This window comes from Astyanax mexicanus, chromosome 19 (assembly GCF_023375975.1).
Source record: "Astyanax mexicanus isolate ESR-SI-001 chromosome 19, AstMex3_surface, whole genome shotgun sequence".
NCBI classification, from domain to species: domain Eukaryota; kingdom Metazoa; phylum Chordata; class Actinopteri; order Characiformes; family Acestrorhamphidae; genus Astyanax; species Astyanax mexicanus.
The window spans coordinates 26,864,467-26,871,955 of NC_064426.1; positions in this window are offsets into that span (position 1 = coordinate 26,864,467).

Below are 7,489 nucleotides of genomic sequence, written 5' to 3' on the forward strand. Positions count from 1 at the left end.
GTATGTGAGCCATCACTTCTACTGAGCACATCTCCAGGAGGACTGAAGAAGAGCACAGGTTTAGAATAAACACCTGTAACACACTGACAGAACATTACAAAAAATGGGGGTTAAGCAGACTACTGCACATTTCAGTGTGTCTGAAATGTGTGTCTGAAACATTTGGAAGATATTGAGCATACTAAGGTAAGTAAGGTTAATATATGATAAGTGGTGTCACTGACTTTAATATCACCACTGATAGAATAACCTGCAGCAGCAGGTCCGGCGCTGTGGAATTACCGTAATTACCCTAATAATGGGCACTAAAACTCTGTTAGACTGCAAGGTTAAAGATGAACGTTTATAAGGTTGGTGCTGAAAATTAAAGCAGTGACCATTAAAACAAAATTGAGTACAGTCAGTCTTAGAGTCTTCTGGAGAACATAAATAATGTCTACTATGTAATAATATTACGTTATTAAGTTTTTGTTTTCTTTCAAAAATGGGGTTTAAGCAGATTACGACACACTGTAGTATTTTACTATATGTTGCTAATATTTGGAAGATAATGATGATAATAAGGTAATTAAGGTTACTACTACTACAAATGGTGTCACTCAAATATGCCTTTAATATCACCACTGATAGAATAATTGTTTGTGTAGACTGATTTAGATCTATAGTTCCCCAGGTGGCATGTAATGGTTTTCAGTAGTTAATGTTGACTTGAGCAGTAATTAATGAATAGTTATTATAAAGGAGACATAATTAGTAAGTAGTTCTCTGGGAGATATGTAAGTCTCAGTATATTGTGGCGTTAATAGTGAACTACTATAATCATTAGTTCAGTACTATCTACTGAGTAATTATTTAGTACTCCCTGGTAGTTAATAGAAAATATTTAGGTGTTAATGCAGCACTATTAATTAGTTACTGCTTAGTTACTGCTTAGTTACCTATTAACTATGGAACAGTATTATAAAGTGTTACCAATAATCTTACTCTCAGCAGAGTAATGCTTCTTTCAGGAACAAAACAGTCTCATTTATGATTATTATTACAAACAAACATTCATATATCACTATATGTCCAAAAGTTCACCTCTTTACTAAGGTGCGTTATTGCATTATTGGTCTTCCTTTCTTGGGGAGGTCCTGATGAGGACCAGTTTCATCATAACATTTTTGATGATCTTTGCAACTGCACTTGAGGATACTTTAAAATTCCTTGAAATTTCTGGACTGATTGACCTTAATTTCTTGATTTCTTGAAAAAATGTTTCTTTACTTAGTTGAGTAGTTCTTGCCATAATATGGATTAGAACATTAATCAAATGGGTTATTCACTGTATAAACACATTAAGAGAACAAGAAATTCAATGAATTAACTAAATTAAATTAAATTAAACTAATTAAATTATTTAAAGTTCAGCACAGCTGTTAACTGAAAGCAATTTTAGGTAATTCTACCTCATAAAGCTGACTAAGAAAAAGCTGTCATCTAAGCAAGAGGTGCCTAATATAAATATAAACATAAATATAAAACATATTCTAGTTTGTTTAACATTTTTTGTGTACTACATATTTCCATACGTTATGTTCTTCATAGTTTGGATGACTTTAGTGCTCATCTACAATGCAAAACATTTTTAAATAATGATAAAAACACTTAATTAAAGGTGTGTCCAAATGTTGGACTGGTACTGTATATACAGTAAGTTTATATTTAATCAATTGCCAGGCCATGATTTTAAAGTTTAAAGCTATTTTACAGAGAAGTACACTGGAGTCATAACATGAAAGTAATCCCTTTCATAGGAATCACTGCTCAAACCGGTCCAAGAAGCAGCTCTTTGTGTAAATTATGCGTGACTTGAAACAAAGAAACACAACACACATTTTTCTGAAGCAGAGAAGCCTGTCTCTCAGCACTCAGTACTCATCATCTTAATCCGCGTGATTTGTCTTTCTCTCCTGTCTTAATGAGTCTGTAATAAGGAGCAGAGCCGTAAAGGAATGTCCCGGTTACGCAAGCTGTCGGATCTGAGCCCAAAGAAAAGTGACAGAACAGCTCAAAGGTCAGGAAGGAGACACTGGGAAAAGTGAGGAGTCAAGCTGAGAGAGTGAACCACAGCAAAGAGGATAAACACTCGAAAGTATGAGAGAGGGGGCGAGAGGGAGGATAGTGAGGCTTTCCATGGCTAATTGCTTGCTCTTATGTTGTGTAGATAGTCTCTGAAAACATTCAATCTGTATAGCAAATAATACTACAGAGAGACTGAGCCTTCTACATTAGCCATTAGCTAATTTGCTAATATTGAGCTATATGCTTTATTCACCTACGTCAACATTGTTTACTAAAACGAGGCTGTGGGGTAGCATTAGAAGTAGTATTGGACCGCTGGGTATTAGCAATGCCGCTTCACTGCTGCGTTCCCAAATACAAATACTTCTTTAAAAAGAAAGAAATTAATATATATAATATAAACAGCAAACCTTCCAAAGTTTCTACAAAGATCCTGTACTTCACCATGAATGGATTCACAAAATCAGCAGAGATCTTCATTTCAATTTAAGATTAAGTTATATGTGCTAGCTATGTTACTGTGCTAGCTATGTTACTGTGCTAGCTAGCTAGCGCTAGCCATATTAATATAACCCAGCCAGCAAATCTAACCAGATAAATGTTAGCAGAGAGACAGCAAGCTAGCTAAACCTGGTTCTCCGGCTTGATTAACTTGAATAACTGGTTACTTTTTCGGTTAAACGTCAAAACAGGTGGGGGGCAACATTATTCAAGCCATAGCTCTTTAGAGTAGCCTGTTTAGCTAGCTAGCTAGTTCATATCCAACCATGGGGAGCCTGGTCTTACAAGAGTGTACACTTGCATGCTTAGCTGGACTTTATTTGGCATTTAACTGTCGTGTTAACATTCATTTTATGAACAAAAGTAAGTAACTGGTTGGAATGTGAAAGTTGAAGAAGGATGCTGTGTCCATGTTATTTGATAGGACAGTTCAGTGTAGCCTGTAAGGAGGACTGTAGTTAGACGAAATACTTAAAATATTGTAGCGCCCGACTGGAAATGTTGGAAGAATAACCGAGAAAGACGTTGCTTTATTGCTGAACTTTGAATTGTTGCTGTTGGCCGCAACCACAGCAAAATAACAAAAAGCTAGTGCCAACAAGCTAACTTAGCACTCAGGCTGAACACACTCTCAGCGAGCTATCAGCTGCTGAGAGCAGTATATAACTATAGTATATATTACTATTTTAATACACTTGATTTTAGGAGAAACTATAGATCCCCTAAGGTGACAGCATGTAAAAACAAATAATAATAAGTGGGAACGAGATAGTTAAGTTGTAGCCACGACTTATTAAGGCATGGAAATGAGATCTTAAGATGGAGGTACAACTTATTAAGGTGTGGGAACAAGAGAAAAGCTTGCTTTTCTGTGAATTTATGTCCATGAAGAAATTGAATATTACATCGAAGCTTCTTTAATCCAAGGATAATCTTTATCTTTATTTTTATTTTGGAATGAATTGTGATGATATTTTGGTGAAGCTGTGAAGCTCACAGGCTCAGACGCATGATTACCTTCCATAGGCAGTCCTATTGTGCACAACCCCTGAGAGCTGCTTGCTTGTTAGCTATTAAGCAAAAGGACCCTGTGGCCATGCCGTAATAGCTATGATTTAATTTACTAATAATGTCTTAATAAGTCGTGCCTACGCCTTAATTATCTCGTTCCTTCGTCTTAATTATCTCGTTTTCACGCTTTAATAAGTCATGGCCACACTTTTTTTTTTACATGATGTCACCTTTGGGGTTCCGTAAGAAACAATGTATAAGCAGGACTTTATAAAACAATAAATGATGTTAGCATCATGCTAACTACAATTTACTAAATACCTCAAAGCTGGTAAATAACACTGTGGATGAGTTTTAGCTGAATTTAAGACTATGACTAGTCCATATAACAGGAAAATGTAGACTTATGGAAGCCATGATAGGGTCAAGATTAAGTCCAAATGAGAATCAGAATCAAGGGTGAGTTCAAATGAGTGAAAATAAAAGAGAATCTTTATTTTACCACTGAACACTGAACTGAGTTCTAAATACATGCAGAGCAAATTATGGGAAACTGGATACATTTGGTCACATATTTTGCACTTTCACTTCAAAATTAAAGCTCTTTTACTTAGCTTATTCCACCCTCTACAAAAGCCTCCATGCTGTTGTCTTTAGGTTATGTAACGCTAGGTATGAAGTTCAGGCCGCTGATCTCCAGGGATTCTTCTCTCTTTAGAGATGTTTTGAATCCCGAATCCTTTTTTCCTGGAATCTTCTATGTTATTGTGGTCGTTGGAGGTGGTGGGTGTGCTTTACTGTATCATATGAAACTGTCCGGGTCACAAAATCCAGTCTGTAAACACACACACACACATATATGTACAGAGGATGTGCAAAAAGAAGGATGTAAACAACATGAAACACTCGTTTGCTGTTTTATCAGGTAGACCCACCACAGTGGTGCACTTTGTAGGCTTAGTTGACTCCAGGCCATCTGTTCCTGCAAAAGACCCTTTCTTACCACATTTTGGGTGGTCGACCATGTTTAGCACATCAGTGACGTGAACATATGAGTGTGTCGGGCCAAAATGGCATGTTTACACACACTCACCAGCCACCTTATTAAGATATGTACTTTGTGGGGTTACAGTAAGTGGACGTAGCTTTACTTTTTCCATGCACAGTTTGTGTCATTAGTCATTTTTCAGCTCTTTATCAGTGGTCAGTTTCTGACCACAGGGCCACTGTTGTCTGGATGTTTTGGTCGGCAGATTTCTCTCAGATCAAGGGATGCCTTTAAGCTGTGTAAAATCTTAGCGTGGGTGGGTGCGTATCAGTACCGCACAATACATACAGGTCTAAAAAAAACGAGACCATCTAAAAATGATGAGTTTCTTTGATTTGACCAAATTGAAAACCTCTGGAATATAATCAAGAGGAAGATACATGATCACACGCCATCAAACCAAGCTGAACTGCTTGAATTTTTGCACCAGCAGTGGCATAAAGTTATCCAAAAGCAGTGTGCAAGGCTGGTGGAAGAGAACATGCCAATATGCATGAAAACTGGGATTAAAAACCAGGTTTATTCCACCAAATATTGATGTCTGAACTCTTAAAACTTTCTTTTAAAAAAATTCAAATTTTCTGCAAGTAAATGATTTAAATGACTATTTTTATTTGGAATTTGGGAGAAATGTTTATAGAATAAAAATGTTCTTATATACATTTTCGGCATTTAACTGACGCTCTTATCCAGAGTGACTTACAAGGTGGGCCAATGTTGCCCAAGCACTCTTATTGGTGTAGCACAACATAGTCACCCAGAGCAGGAATTGAACCCCAGTCTCCCACATGATGTGGTAGCTCACTGGCAGGTGGTGGTGTTATCCACTTAACCACACCAGCCACGTACATTTGTGTAAATTGTGAGGTGTAATCTTTTAGGCAAAACTGAATACTGGCTGGTGTTCTCTTGGTGTGGGGATTTTACATTCCTCCAACCGCATGTTACTGGAAAAACGTCATTGAAGGCCAATTCTAGCCAGAGGACACCGTTAACAATCATTACCACTCAAGGTGCTGTCCACTTTGGGTGGTAATGATTGTTACCAGGGGCATTTGGCTAGAATTGTCCGTGTAACAGACAAGTTGCAGAAGTCACATTCACATTCAGTAGTGGTTAAATTGGACATTCTTCTATGGTACTGTTTTAAGATCATATTGAAGCATCTTTAAGCAAGTTTATGATCAATATGGAGAGCAGAAATACTAAAAGAACATGACTGAGAACCAGTACATACACATGTAATATAGGAATGTTGGTACGCTATATCGTCGCTGTCCAATGAAAAACAAGTATCTGCATTTTTGTCAATTTTTAGTTTACTAAATAATTTGATCAGACAAATTGTCCCTTACACTGTGCCAACATTTCTTGATGAACAGACCAATAGAAATACTTTAAAATGAGCTGAAATAAACTCTTATTACATTGACTTCCATTGGAAGTTCAGAAGGTTTCTCTCTGTAAAGTTGTTGTTTTGGACATACTTGTTTTTCATTGGACAGCGATGATATTAACAAAAGTATTGGGACACCAGTTCAGTCATCCTTAAAACACATTTAATGACGCTGGTGCAGCAGAACCAACCAACATACTTTCTCTAGTATGGATGGAAAACCTTGCATTCTATATTAATAGGGGAGGAACGATAGACAACAGAAAGAAGAAACAGAGGAGGTGAATGGAAAGCAGAAGAGAGCGAGCGAGAGCGTCAGAATTTTAACATTCCAGGCTGAAAACAGCAGGACGTTCCTTTTATACCCCAGGGAATCGGAAACTCCTGAGACCTGCGTGTTTGTGTGTGTGTCCGTGCTGGAAAAGGGCCAAACTTTGCAGGAAAGGCACATTAAAGCAAGAATTATTGGCCGGCTTTTCCATTGTTTTACTTCAGTTTATTTGTGCGTGTAAAAGTGAAGAGGCCTACTGAGAGAAAGCTAGAGAGCGAGAGTGTGTGTGTATGAGTTTGCTGTGAGTATTCATCCCTAATTTGAGTGGGAGTGAGTGTGTATATATATAGAAGTATGCAGAACATTGCTCTCAGGGGCTGGAATTTCCTGTGTTGTGCTTATTCTCAGTAATCAGATTGCAAAAAGCCACTTATAAACGTATACAAAGCCACTTTAAGTAGTTTATACCAACAATAAAACATGATAGAATGGGCTTTTGGGTAAATCCAGACCAAGTGTGGCTGTAATATAACTTAGCCTAAGAGAGAAGTTGTAAAAGGACAATAGAATTTGGTGTATGGGTGGCACGGCAGCTGCAGGGGCCTTGGGCCGTGGGTTCAATACCCACTCTGGAGTACAAAGGCTCCTCATACTGTGCCCAGTTTCCTCCCACATATTTAAAAGACATGTGGTAGGTGAATTGGCAATGCTACTGTAAACTGCCCCCTAGGTGTAAGTAACTGGTTGTGAGTGTGTGATGGACTGGCAACCCTGTCTAGGGCGTACTCCTGCCTTGTGGCCAATGATTGCGGTTCCTGGCTGATGATCCACCTGACCAAGAAGACTAATAGGAGAAGATTGGTGAATGGATGGAATTTGGTGCATGTTAACTAAAAAAATACTTAAATTACTTTTATTTTTTACATTTTTAAAAAGGGACACGTGTGTGGACACCCTTTACTAGCAATCAGTTACTTTGCATCAGGAAAGGGTGCAACTTACTACAAACATGCAAAATATACATTTATCACTTGTCTACAAAGTTTTAATAGTTCAGAAAAGTTTGGTGGAATAACCCTGGTTTTTATGCATCTAGGCATGTTCTCCTCCACCAGTCCTACACAATGCTTTTGGATAACTTAATGCCACTCCTGGTACAAAAAGTTCAAGCAGTTCAGCTTGTTTTGATGGCTTG